Source organism: Pygoscelis adeliae, unplaced genomic scaffold, assembly GCF_000699105.1.
Source record: "Pygoscelis adeliae isolate BGI_AS28 unplaced genomic scaffold, ASM69910v1 Scaffold42, whole genome shotgun sequence".
Lineage (NCBI taxonomy): Eukaryota > Metazoa > Chordata > Aves > Sphenisciformes > Spheniscidae > Pygoscelis > Pygoscelis adeliae.
In genome coordinates, this window is record NW_008824283.1 from 460,549 (window position 1) to 474,767 (window position 14,219).

Sequence of the window (14,219 nt, forward strand, 5' to 3'; positions counted from 1 at the left end):
ACTCACGGAGCATTTTTGGCACTCAGCTTTCACCATCGGGAGCAGCGCATGTGCACACCGGGTGAGAGAGCCCAGGGGAGGCAAAGGTGTGATTAAGTGTTCTGTTAGAAAGGTGGAAAGGTCCTGTCTTGCTGCTCCACAACAGCACTCTTAATCACGTGCTAAAATAAATTCACTGGCGTCAATGACACATCTCGCTTCCTTTAAAATCAAAGGATGCCGGTAACATCTGCAAATCTGTCGCAATGAGACTTCTGCAGACTGAAATCCTCTTAGTACGTAGGCAAGCAAGACAGCCTAGATGATTTTCCTACCATTTAGGCACCAACTTGATCTGGAAGAGTCATATCAGCATGTGAAGGAATGAAATCTGGATGCTGCTATTCTGTGAAATGGGATAGGGAGAAAGATAGTGAAGAAGGCTACACAATTAGGTAAATGCTTCTTTCTCATGTGGTTGGGGCAAGTACACGAGGCACATATTGATGCAGTCATGTTAATATGTGGCCCCTTTGTCATGTCTGAAGATCCAAGCCTGGAATTAATTATTTCTTTGGGATCATTTCTGGAATTTGAAAGAAGGATGTCACAGACGGTAGCTTTTCTTCAGTGTCAGCAGCTATAAAATTTGATTGAAATGACCAAAGCCAAGACAATAAAAGGCCAGCAAAGACTAACTGGACATTTTTAAAAAAAGCTCTTAGACATTTTGTAAATTTAAAAAGGCCGTCTGTATAACACAAAGAGCCTTTCTGTTCATTTTATCTTTCAATTGCTGTTGCTATTTGCTTGTTTCCAATCTCAGTAAGGGACATCCAGCCACTGCTCTGCAGAACGACAGAACAGTAGTTTCAGTGTCATGGTTTCAGTGAAACAAAACCAGCTTCGGGTGCTTAGCCCAAGAGCTCGGTGATGTAAGTTCCCGCAGCAATTAGCTGCTTCGTCTCCTCTTCCAGCTTCATGAGTCAGCTGCACAGATCAAGAAGGAGTGAAAAAAAGCCCACAAAAGACTTCTATAAAAATTCACAACAATTATTTTGCAATGACTAGAAGCTACCAGGGATGCTATAATTGTAACATGTTGCAGGGTGTATAATAGTGTGACCTTTATATAAGGTGCGTTGCACTATGATCTTTCCAAGCACAGAGGAGAAACTGTGAACAAAGGACTGCTCAGACTTCTGAGACTTCTCCCTTTCTAACTTATGATTACCTCATCTATTTACACTAGGTGAGGAGAGATTTTGTGTGCTTTAAGTACACGTACTGCTTAGTTCTTCGGCATAACCTTCTTTTTATAGCTTCTGCATCCTTTAATCCTGGCTGAGCTTAGAACCTAGCTTTCTGCCTATCTGGCTGCCTGCTGGAAGGCACTGGTTCTCTACTATCCATGTTGCATTGAAAACATACGTTTGAAGGGACCCACCTTCATTGCCATCAAGAATTGGAGGATGGCCACGGTGCCCTAATGAGTATCTGCACTCCAAGGTTTCTTCCCAGATGACAGATATTAAGTATTAAGCTTTTCACTTCCTCGGAGTACAACAGTCATTAAAAGCATATATAACAACTACATACCAAACTAGACCATACTCCTAATTGGAGATTTGAAGAAATATGGTTAAAGTTTCCTGTAACATAATTAGCTCTGAATTCTATATTCCATAGAATGGCAATTCTTCCAGGTATGCCCATCACCTTCACTCCAGCCTCCAAAGCATCTATGATGTTTTTGATGCCAATTGAAAAAATAAGAACTATTAGTACAAGTAGATGAAGGGCCAAGGTTTTTCTTAATGCAGGCAGGAAGGCAATGGGGGCAGGTGATGCGAAGCATATGAACTAAGGAAGGGAACCCTGCTGAGCAAATTATTTGTGACTATCTATTGGGAAAAGTTTTGTTTTCTGTTTTTTTCTGAATTATCCAGGAACTTTTTTTTAACAAATTTGTGCATTGTTTGATGATTAGGAACATATGCTTACAGGAAATGTCATCCTGGATCAATCAGAAGTCCAGCAGGCCCAGGGGGTGGGATTTCAAAAGTGCCTAAGTGAGTTAAAAACATAAATCCCAGAGAATTTCCACTGGACAAAATTTACTCCAAACCCTCATTAGTCAGAAGTGCACATAAGCCCTGAAGAATGTAGGTTTATAGATCTCTCAAAAGTCTTATTTATTTTTTTAATCTTGATTATTATACCTGGCTATTCTTGTTACTGATACAAATATCTAATACCTTTTTGAATCCTGCTAAGCTTCTGGCCTCAGCAAGACCTTGTGGCAACCCGGGCTAACAGTGCATTTGCTTTGTACACCCGTGGATCATGGTGGGATTTCACTTTTGGTGCCAAATGACTGGTCACATGTGGTGGACAAAAAGATGTCAAGAAATCCAAGGAAATGGGTACAGCTGGGCAGTCTAGACTCAGGCAAAGTAAGAAAAAAGGATTTAAGAGATGAATCGCAGAATGTCAACATGCCTAAATTCCCTCTGGAGGTATCTTTGTCTCTCCCTTGACTATAAGGGAAAGCCAGGAGCAACTGGGCTCCTGATTTAAGTGTCTAAATTTAGGTGAGATGAGTTTGGCCCAAGAATCTTGTTCTACCTTTAGAATCTCTGAAGTGTCGGAACAGTGTTTTCTGCCTTCAGATAAAGGAATAGATAAACAGGAAGCAGTTCTCCAAAGCTCTTCAAGTCTGGTGGAGTTCTTCAAGAAATGTTAGAGGCACCTTAAAGCTTGATGCACACCCAGGTCTCCTCCCTGGTTTCTGCTGCCCCTCAAGAGGTTCTCAAGGAAAACCTCTTCCCTACATCTTCTGCCACCATCCCTGCAATAGCTCAGTGTTCACTTTTAGAGAACAGAGATTTTATTCCTCTCTTAAAATAACCCAGCACTGATACTTTTACTTTCTGAGATTAAAGCTGAACCTGACTGACACGGGGATTAGGAGCAAAGGTTAAACCCATGTCAGACTGAAGATAAAGATGCAAACAGGAACAAATGACTTGACCAAACTTCCTTCTTTAAAGTGTTTCGCGTCAGCAATTAAGCTGACTGTTCATTTAGGATTAGCTGAGGAGCTTCTGCAGTTCAAATGAGATGTAAAGAAGTTTTCACCTGCTGGCAACTAAAAAAAACAGGGAAATGATTATTCTTTTTCTGACCATTTAACTGGGCTTCACCTTGCACCGGGATTTTTTTGGCATTGGGAGTGTTAGCCCTTCTGATTTAGACAACTGGCCTCAAGGTACAAAAAACAATTTATAACACAGAGAAAGAAAACTTTAAAAATATACAAAACCTCTTTCATTCCTCATTTTCCCTAATGTTACTAAACCCAAATAATTATACATTTTAAATTTGAAGTTCCCCCCCCCAATGACCAAAGAGGAAAAACAAAACCAAAATAAATGGCTAAGAAAATAAGGGATGGAAAAAAATTTAGGTTGAAAACAGAAAGAAATAGAATGACTGACTTGGGAACAATGGCTCAGAGAGATAAGTAAATAATGCACAGAACTCCTTTAAGCTTCAGCAGCAGTGCAAATAACCTCTAGAATAAATGAAACTAGAATATACAAGCTGAAATTTTCCTTTAGGGTTGGGGAGGGTTGAGTTTTGAATCCAGTTGGCATGAGAAGAACCTTGCCTAGAGTGAGGTGTTTTTTGAGGTCAGGGCTCTCAGATTTGGTGTTTGGAGAAAAAAAAAAAAATCTAGTAAAGGGGAGGATGGGAGACCTCAAGGAATATGGCAGTTTTTCCTATGTTTGAAGTATCTGACTTTTGGCAAGATTCTTTCAGGTTGAACTGACACTGAAAACATGTTGAGATTTGACCATCATTAGCCCTAAAAAAGGATCCCTTTGGCTGTGTATTAAAGCTTTGATATAGTATCTGATTGAAAAAGGGAGGGAATTTTTCCTGATCTGCGCTTCTTCAGCCCAGCACCCCCAGAAAGCTGAGGGCAAAGATGGTTCTGTCCCCCTTGATTCATCCCTCCCTCATTCTAGTCCAGTCTGGGGGCCCCCATCCTATTACCACGTGGTAAGGGGTAACTGCTCAAGGTTGTTGTATTTGGCTTCGTATGAGTCAGAGCTATAGCCAAGGACTAATTTTCTTTACAAGAAAGAAGCTTTTACTTTGAGCAGCCACCTCCCATCCTGCCATTCTGACCAAACAGAATTTCAGTTCTGCAAACTGCTTAATGAAGCTTAAAACAATTCCCGTCCTTTATTGATGTGAATTCCCCTCTTCTTTTTCATCTCTCTTCTGTTTTGGTATGCTGTAACCCACATTTTCCAAACAATGGAAATTTTTCCCCCCACCTACCTACCTACCCACCCACCCACTGGTTCTCTGGAGTGATTCTGTAAAATGGCAGTAGGCTGGGGAAACCTTCCCATCAACAGAGTACTATGTATGTATGTATGTATGTATGTATGTATCTATCTATCTATCTATCTATCTATCCATCCATCCATGCTTTTGAGGGCTTTGTAATATATTTCATTCTGCTTTAGAGAATTCCCCTGGTTTGCCACAAATATCTGAGTGTTTTACATCCTGGCTTTGAGATATCTTTACATCAGGCTTTCCATGGCACTTGACAGATCAAGGACTATATTCTGCTTCTGCAGAATCTCTCTTGATGTTGATTTGGAATAAGTGTAACTAGCGTTCATTTGTGTACACAGGCAATACAAAGGGATCGCTTTACCTTTTGCTGGAATGCAATCACCTCTGGGGTGCAACATCTCTGCTATTTAGCAACATATGACCACGTTCCAGGAATGGAAGTAAAGAATGGCAGAACCATACCCAACTGAAACTGCGAGGGGGACCATGGCAGGCAGAATGCAATTTACTTCAGATGAAACTGTCAAACCCTCCTCCTCCAGGGCTGCTATTATTAATCTCGAGAAAACTCTCATGGGATTTTTAATGACTGTAAGTAGTCAAACCTTGGTCTTCTATCTCATTCAAACAAGAGCATCTCCAGCTGTACCATGCTTTTAATATACAAAGACAGCTGATCAGCCCTGAATTGCATCTAGGAGAAGTCCATTTCAGAAGAACAATCCAAACTTAGCTGTAATCAACGGAGAGAGAAAAAAAAAGCTTTTGAGGGCTTTGTAACCAACTAGGTGGACTTTTACTAACAAAAAGGACCAATGATAGATGCTGTGTCTTTCTTGCTGGATGTGCCACCCTGGCTCTGCCCATTTTCCCCTTTCATTCCTCTGCAGAACAGTGAAGAACTGAATGACAAGGAAGAGTTAGACTGCCCTTCGTCTAGCTTGTGGTTAGCAGGCACTTTGTAGAGGATACTATATAGATATTTTTAAGCTATTTTATTTAAGTATGATTATTGAGGAAGTACAGTCACTTCACCACACCCTTGCCCCCCCAGGGTGGTGCATTTTCTTAGAGAGGCACATGTCAAACAGTAAGACCTGACATTCACAACCATGGGCTGTATCACAAGATAATATATCTGCCTGGGAAATCTGAAAAAATGCACTGACAACTGCCTCGGGGAAAAAAAGAGAGAGACAGATGTAAACCATTATTATATGGAGAGGGAGAGAGAGAGAGAAGAGAATATTTGCAGTAGAAGTTTTGCTTCTAGAGACCTGACTGGCTGAGTAAATAACTTCATCAAGTGCTGTCTAATGTACAAAATTACATTTAACTGTCTGCCACGTAGGACAAAACAGCCTTGTTTACTAACCATTTATCAGCATTTATGACTTCTATTAAATTCAGCACTTAAAAATCAAGTCTAGAAAAGGAACTTCGTGACATCTGTCTTATGCTCTTACAACATCATAACATTGGATACAGTCCTCAACTGCTATAAATAGACACAGTCCCAACAGAATGAATGAGCTTACACTCTTCTTGATTTACAGCAAGTGAGAAGCTAGCCCAGCATGTTTGACCAAGAAATTGGGGCCAGCCCTATCAAAACAAACCTGCTCCAAAGCAAACGTATTCTAGGATTCTCCATTCCACCCACTTTCTCTCTCCTGTGTCACTGCCATGCCCAGTGCTGTCACGGCAGCATCACATACGTGTCCCCTTGCTTTCCTTTGTTCCCCATGTAGGGAGGAGAGTCATTACATATTTCATCACTCTTTATCCAGATGAAAGCACCTCAGCAAAAGGCAAATTCTTCCTCCATTGTCTTTTAAACTATTCTGACTTATACAGGTTAGCCAGAAGTATAAATGAGATAATCTAGCCCTTTGTCCTTTAGATACTTTGGGTCCATTAAGAAGCCTTAGTGTGTTGTTATTTATTTTTAAACAGTGGGTTCTAGCAATAGCATAACTTAAAAAAAAGTTTTTATTCAAGGGAATGGGAACTGAAATACATCATGCTGCTAATCTTCAGGTGCAAATGTAAACATCCCAAGTAATGCTAATTTGGCGTTCTTTGTCACTTGTTTTTTTTCCTTCCCTTTCCCTTCAAACAAAATGTTACTGTTTGAAAACCTATTAGATCAAGATGACATCTTCCCATGACACAAACAAAATCAGAACTACATATGCAGGCAGAGAATCAATGGAAAAGTACAGGCAGAGCTGCTTAAAGTAGACCAGCTGGCCTGGGATTTGTCAGCACGATGGGCCAAACAGGCTTGAGCATCTTCAGAAAATTGTCCTAACCCCAAGGGACACCTCTGGGCACTGCCCTGCCTTCAGCATGATGTGGAGATTGCACTTCAAACCAGCGTGGTGGGGAGTACGTCAGCCTTTGCTGTCTTCCCAAGGGCATCAAGACCCACCTTGCTTCAGAGTGATATATCTTAGTCCAGAAACATAGATGAGAGGAAAAAAAACCTCTCAGGTTTAACCAAATTTTTAAAAATTCAAAATAAACATTTGGCTAACAATTTGTACTGGATCGTTCTTCTTCCTAAGTGATTATCCAGTCCTCAGTCTGGGGGAGAGAGTATCTGTGAAGGTATCCTTTCTTGCTCTTCCACACAAACAAGTAATTAACTGTCTTTGCTTTTCCTGGTTTGACTTGATTTTTTTTTTTTTTTAAACTGCATTTCATCTCACATGTACAAATATGTAACTGCCAATTATAGGATTACAGCATTTATTAGTCAGGAAAGTTGTTACAGTGCCTTCATGCCTGTAGCAAAAAATTGTGGGCCCCAGCCCATAAGACCCTTTACATCTTGTTGATTTTTTTACCTCCATCTCAGACAAACCTTAGAGATTTACTTCTGATTTCACTTCATATTCTTAGGTGCAGTTTTTTTACACGAGACTTTTCGCAACTCTGCTCGACCCAGACAAGAGGCTGATTTTGCTGTCAAGTACACTGATAGGAAAGAAGTAGACTTTTTCATCACAAATTGTTTGAAAAATTTGTTCTATTTTTTTGTCTTAACACAGGAACTGACCACATTGACTGCCTTAATCCCATGGTGGGCCATAGAGAACAACTTACATCAGGATGCCATTGTGCTGGAAAGGCTTTCTCCAGGCGCATTTGGCTTCCGGGGCAAACGGTTGTGGCTCTGTCTCAGGAGCAGGCAGATGAGCCATGGGGAACTCTGTTCTGCTGGAGGAGGTCTGGCTGTGAACACAAGGATCTCCTGTCAACATTTTTTGAGTCCCAGAACTTGGACCTGAGCTTTGGAGATCCTGCCAGCTTTGTGCAATCTAGAAGAACGGGATGAATACACTGTTACATAATAAATGAATGATGATTTCCCCCCCCCTTCTTTTTCTCTCTTTTTCTGTTGTCTGTGAGAAGTTCCTGATTTTTTTTCTTTAGCTCCTTGTTCAGAATTGGCTGGCCTACATTTCTGATCTTTGACCAAAAGTTGCTTGAAAATATTTCTTATTTGAAGACCACAGAGCCATTTCTTCTGCTCCAGGGTAGGATTGTTAGGGTGCCCTTTAGCCACAGGTCAGACCAGCAGAAAAACAGATCTTGTACACATTTCCTGACTCTGCTTCTGGCTGCAGGAACCAGGCTCAGTCTCATCACAGTTTTGGAGCCACCAGAAGGGTCAGTAGCCAAAGCAAAATATCCAAAGTCATGTTTCAGCTTCCTTCTTGATATATGCATACTCTGGGAGCTGTTAAGAGTGATGTGGGGGAGGTCTTTCATTGTCTTTTAGTTCCTCAGAGCAGCAAAAAATGCCCAAGAATTTGCTTACTATTAACGTTCTGCACGAGTTGCTTAAAATGGCTGCTTCTAGTCATTTTCTTGTTAATTAGACTTGTCTAGAGTTGAAAACAAAACCAAGCATAAGTTCTGGGAACAAATTCAGAGCAAAATCTCTCTCCTTTTCTGAAATGGATAAATATTCATGGCCACGCCTCATTTTTTCCTTTTCTCCGGATCAGCAGCACGCTTCAGTATTAAAAAAAAAAAATCAGTGTCCTTACCCAAATTATACAGTGGTGGTTAGTGACTTTGTGAAGCTGTATTTATCAGAAATAACACCGAGATCACCATTCTCCCATTGTTCCTCAGAAGGATTACTAAACAAAGTATTATAGTATTTCAGGCCTGATCCCAAAGCCCATTTGCGCTATATCTTTTTCAAGCCGTAGAATTATTTGGCTGTTGTCTCCATTTGAAAGACCCAGAAAGTACATGGATGAAAAGAAAAAAAGAGGAAATTTCTAAGGTAGTAATGTATCCATCAGGCCCTTATAAAAATACAACAGATCTTAACATTTATAACTGTACCTGGTCCCCTGAGGAACATGGTAATCTTACCTCCTGTAATTTTGGAAAACAGCCTTTTGGAACCAATTGTTCACGCTACTTCCACTTGCTAGAAGAGCTGCTGTTTGCAGCAAGCCGACAGCATTCAAGGAGAGCAAGGCACCACAGCTCAAAACAGTGGAAATTAGTCAAATTTGTCCATAGAACAGGCTGGATTGTTCCTGCCTTTGCAACAGGTGATTGTTCTTCAGGACAAAAACAGAACAACAGCTGCAGGCAATTGTTATTTCCTCATTAATTGCATTTTAGGGCTCACTGAGGTTTTCTGTGCTGCAGAACATTCCCAGTCCCTTGAAATGCTAATCGAAACATTTGAATATGTTGTTATCCTGACAGCACACTTGAGGAGGTTTTAAAACTGACCAGCTGTCTAACTACTCCCTGTAAATCACTTGCCTTGACCTAGCAGTACATTTTTCTTTTCTTTCGTGTCTATTTGCTGTTTGACACAGGAGCCTGTGCTGTAACTGCTCATTTAATACCAGACAGTGTAATACCCTTGCAGCCTGCCGTGATTGTCAGGTTGATTTCATTAGTACGATAAGATGCATAGACTCCTTTTTATCTCTTGTATTCTCCTTCTCTCTCTCCCTTTCTCTGTAATTTGGGTCTTTAAAGTCCCTGCTGTCTCCTGATCTACAGATAATTGTTTACTGTAATACTAGCCAGGAAAAGAGCTGATAAACTCCAGATGTAGCTAGGTCTTCAAATTCACTTTCCTTGCTCTATGCCCATGGCTATGGTCCTCAGATAATATTTTGCCGCTGTCTGGGGTCCTCTAAACCTGCTAATAAAAAGAGGCTATTTAAGATGTACAATGATTGTATCATATATGATCTGGGTGGCTCATTAGGGTTTCTTTTCTGTTTGGGGGGTTGTTTTGTTTTTTGTTATTTACAATCTTCTTACTAGCCCCAGTTCTTGTTGCCTGCCTGTATCTGCCCTGCACTGTACTCTTTGAAGTCTTATCATGCTTCTTAGTGACAGGAGCCAGGATGCTATATGTTAACCCCCATAGAGCAAAGAGATGAGACTTCTTTTCCCTCTTCAAAAAAGAAAAAAAAAAAAAAGAAAAATACAATCAGTCTTTTCTGCCTTGCTGAAGCTTGTGGTTCCTTTGGTTCTTCGCACAGTGACATTTAGAGAACGCAGATAGTCAGGGGTTCATAAACAAGAATCAAGTTATTACCTCCAGCTTCAACAGCTCATGAAACAATACCTTTCACAGGTTTGATAGCAGTTCCCTATTTATTTTTTATTATTATTCCTTAGTTTTACATACCTCTGAACTTCTCCCTTCCACCCAGCACTGAAAGGCAATGTGCTATCAAAGAGGCAGTTCTCATATCTCTAGCCTCATTCTAGGGACCAAAAATAGCCCAAAAGGCCCTGCCTACGTTTCCAGTGTGAACTGACTTTGTAACCAGTTCATGAAAAGGTTGACTATAAATATGTTTTGTGCCCACACATAATTTGGTTAATACGGCTAGTAGTTGTGACATCCTCGCCTGGCACATGGAGATCTTCTTATAAACTGGTTTGGCACATTATTTTTTGCTATGAATTCAAGACCACCCAACCATGCCTGTATAACCAGTTTGTCTGGCTCCTCCATGCTCCAGACCTGGGTGTGGTAGGATATCCTCCCTTGGATGCCTTGTCTCTCGTGCTACTGGGGCAAGCCAAGGTGTAACTTTTTTGAGCGTTCTGGTATGTGTTCAAGGACTGTGGGATATCTGCCTGACCTGGGTGCAAGCCTTAGGCAATACCTCTGTGGACACACCACTGTGCAGCCTGTACACTATACAAACAGCACATGGTCTCCTTCTGAAAACAGCTGCCATGGGGATGTAGGCAGATGTGTGCTTGTCTCACAGGAGAGGATCGAACACTGATTAAAAAAAAAAACCCCACCCAAACAAAAAAAACATGATCAGACTTGTCCTTTAGTCAGAACCTGGGCTTTTTTGACCTGAGTTTTTCATCTTAATTTTGCAAAATCAAAACTGAATTTGGATCTGGCCATTCTGATTCCTGGGAGAGAGCTGAAAACCTGAGGTTGGATATAAATTTTGTGAAGGTGTCTTAATATAATTCATTAGCCATTTTACACACATCAAACCAAATTCCTTGTGTATGACCTCCCCATAGCCTGAGGTTTTGGAAGACTCTAATATCCGAGGCTAGATAAGAAGGCTGAGTGCCTTCCACCAGATGCCCCTTGCTCCTTTGCCCTAGAGCAAGGGAGATTGGCAGCCAGTTGCCCTCCCTGTGCAGTGGCATACCTGCGGAAAGGGCATCTTTCAGGAACAGGGAGTGAGAGTTCAACTGCAGATCTAATCTGGGATGTACCGACTCTATGTCTCCCTGCTCTTCAGACCTTCCTATTTCATGTTACCCCAAACTCCTCCTTATTGCAGGCAGCATTATCAGACTCCACATCCCAATTACATTCCCAGAATTCTTAGACAAATATTTTGTTTCCATTTGGTATTGCATGAGATGACTCTACAAGTCCATTGCTTTCAGTTTAGAAAGAAGGCTGTGGTTCATTAGTAGGGGAGGCAGAAGAAATGACAATCGCAAAAGTGATCAGCCTACATTATCTCAGCTAGGCCTCTACTTTCTCTGTGAAAGCATCTTTTCCTCTCTTTTTTGGGCTGTTTCATTTCACTTCAGGCTTTCTCAAGGCAATGAGGTCCTGCTGGACTGAGTAACTGGGCATTTCCAATAGGTAATGAAGGACATAGCTTTTATTGCTGAAGAGAGGAGCTGATGGGCACAACTGTCTCCTCAAAGGCCACACTGGCTGCCACCCCAGATGCCAGAGATTTGCAAGACCCACCTTCTCTGGCCCAGTATCATTGAAACCCTTGGCTTAGCCATCAAATTAAATAGAAATGAATTGGTGTAACTCTTCCCTCATAATAATGCTGTTTCATTGCCTTGTAATCCACTTTTAATTGGGATTTGCTTCCTGGCAACGGCATGTAAACAAGGAGATGGTCAAAGGCGGCAGGGGGAGGGGAGGGAATAATGCAGACATGGGTCCCCCCTCGGTCCAGCTTCCCCTCTCTAAAATTCCACAGTCTGGGTTGCTTCCACAATCATTTTGGAAAATGCCTTTCCTTTCCGCCCTCTTCCCCCAGATTTAAAAAGGGTCTATTCTCCTCCCTTCTTCATGTAAACATCACTTATCTTGTTCTATAGGCAGCATAACTAGCAAGAGCAAGTATTCACAAAGTGTAAATTAGCTAGTGACAATAAATTGTCAGATTGCCTCTGAGGCAGAAACAAATGAATAGCTTAGTTTATTAATCACATGGCACCTTCACCTTTGATGTCTTGATGTTCCAGTTTTGGTGCTCCATTAAGCAACCCTGAGTGACTGCTGCAGCAGCCTCCACTAAACCAGAAATTTTGTTGGCAGCACATTTCAGGACTTCAAAGGCGGTAAATTACCTTGAGATTGTTTCATTAAAGTGCCCTTCCCAGTGTGAACAGAAATAACAGGAGAATCGAGATCAAAGAGCATCCATCTTTCTAGATTTGTTACATAGAAAATTACATGCTGAGGGTGTCTTTTTCACAAATCATGTCGCCTCCCATTTCAGCAAGAATGGTTCTAATTAGAGCAGAAGCCTCCCTGGCTGTGGGGAGAGTTATGATTGTCATTAATACAGCACTGGAAGCTTTTTCCTCTTTGCACTCCCCAGACCCCTACCCAATTCTCTGCAACACTAGCAATGTTTGTGATATGCCTCTGGAGCCTAATTAGAAACAATTATGCTGATTAACTGATTACAGGCAGTTCTCTACAGATTCTTGGGAAGAGTTTTTCCTGGGATGTATATTTGTTTATTTTAAATATTCTTTCGTTCCCCTTCCCCCTCCACCTCCCACGGGCTGTCTAACTTCACATAATCCTGTGCTTTTCTTTCTTCTGTCTAACCATCAAGGATGCAACCTAAGCAAACCGTGCCTGGAGACAGACCAGAGAGAAGGGACTGCTGGAGGTCCTCCTGGTGCATCTCCTGTTTGATGTGATGTACCAGGCACAAGCCAGCCAGACGAAGGATCTATAGCCCTGATTCCTGTATGATTTAGTTTCATTTTCAGGCACTCGACAGTTGGCTTCAGTCTTTAGGTCATGAGAATCTCCCGTAGCAGGTTAAATCCCAGCAGTACCAGCTATAAAGCATACAAAAAATAGCGACATCGCCTGCTGACCTGTCCCTGTCTCGAATGGCTGGTACCTTCTCAGAACACCATTTGGAGAAGCATGGGGTGGAGCAGCCATGGGCGGGCAGGCACCGATCCCATGGTATAACTGTCTCTTCCCATCTCACTTGCTGTGCCCAGGTGTGGAGGGAGACGGCCAGGCGGGCATCCCTACAAAATTAGGGCAATTCTTACAAAGCCTGAATCATTGCTTCCTGAGAAATCCCTTTATCAGCAGGCTGCAGAAATTGTCCTCCCGACTTTCCTTCCTTGCAGCCACTCATCGCTGTCCTTTGCATGTCTTTTTGAACACAAAGGCACCGCTGTTGTCTAACATGGCACGTACTTCATGATTTCGTAGAAATAATAGCAGTCCATAGAGAATCTAACTACTCCATAATCATGGCAATTCGGTCTGTGTCAGAGGAAAGTAGGAGAAACCCAGCAGTAGAGGCAGTCACAGAGAAATCTCCTTCCAGGAGAGGTACCTGGAACCAGAAAGGTTCATCCACTTCCAGATGGTTAGAGGCTGACTTCTGCATTCAGACACAGCATGTTTACATCTGTCCACTCTCTGATTTGATTCCCAGGTCTTACTCAGTTAAATGTAATTTAAAATATTTAAAATAAACATAAACATCCATCACAACATATGACCGAGGGCAAAAGCTTTAAAAGGTGCCCAGGTAAAGTCTCCTGGAAAAGGTCTCTTTTTTAATGGTGTTGCACTCATGTACTGTCAGGTTTTTCTGGTGTACTGCGAAGAGTGGAGGCATCAATTTGGTCAGACAGAATAGTGACCGTTTTAGGAAACCTTCTTGTACATCTCTTACTAATCTCTTCTCTAACTAAGCAACTAATAAACTTTGCAGTTTCTCTGAACGTGCTTCCTTTCCAGACTTTTAGGCCAGAACAATTCCAGAGGTGCCTGTAATTTTCGGTGTGTTCAGTAGCATTTTCTGTCCCGTTCTTTAAGCTTCCTAATATGTTTTGGTTTATTTGCTGTGGCATAGCCCACTAGACTTTTAGCACTTCCGTCATAAGATGACTTTTTCTCCTTAAGGTAATATCATCACTTAATATACTGTGTTATAGCAGCATGAAACTGGGAAAAGTGAGACGTATGCAGTAAATCTCCCCCACATTCCTGCAAACATTCCTGTTGGCAATGTCCTATTGGAACATTCCCATTAGGGGTACATGAAGAAAGTTTCCTTATCAAAGACCATAAA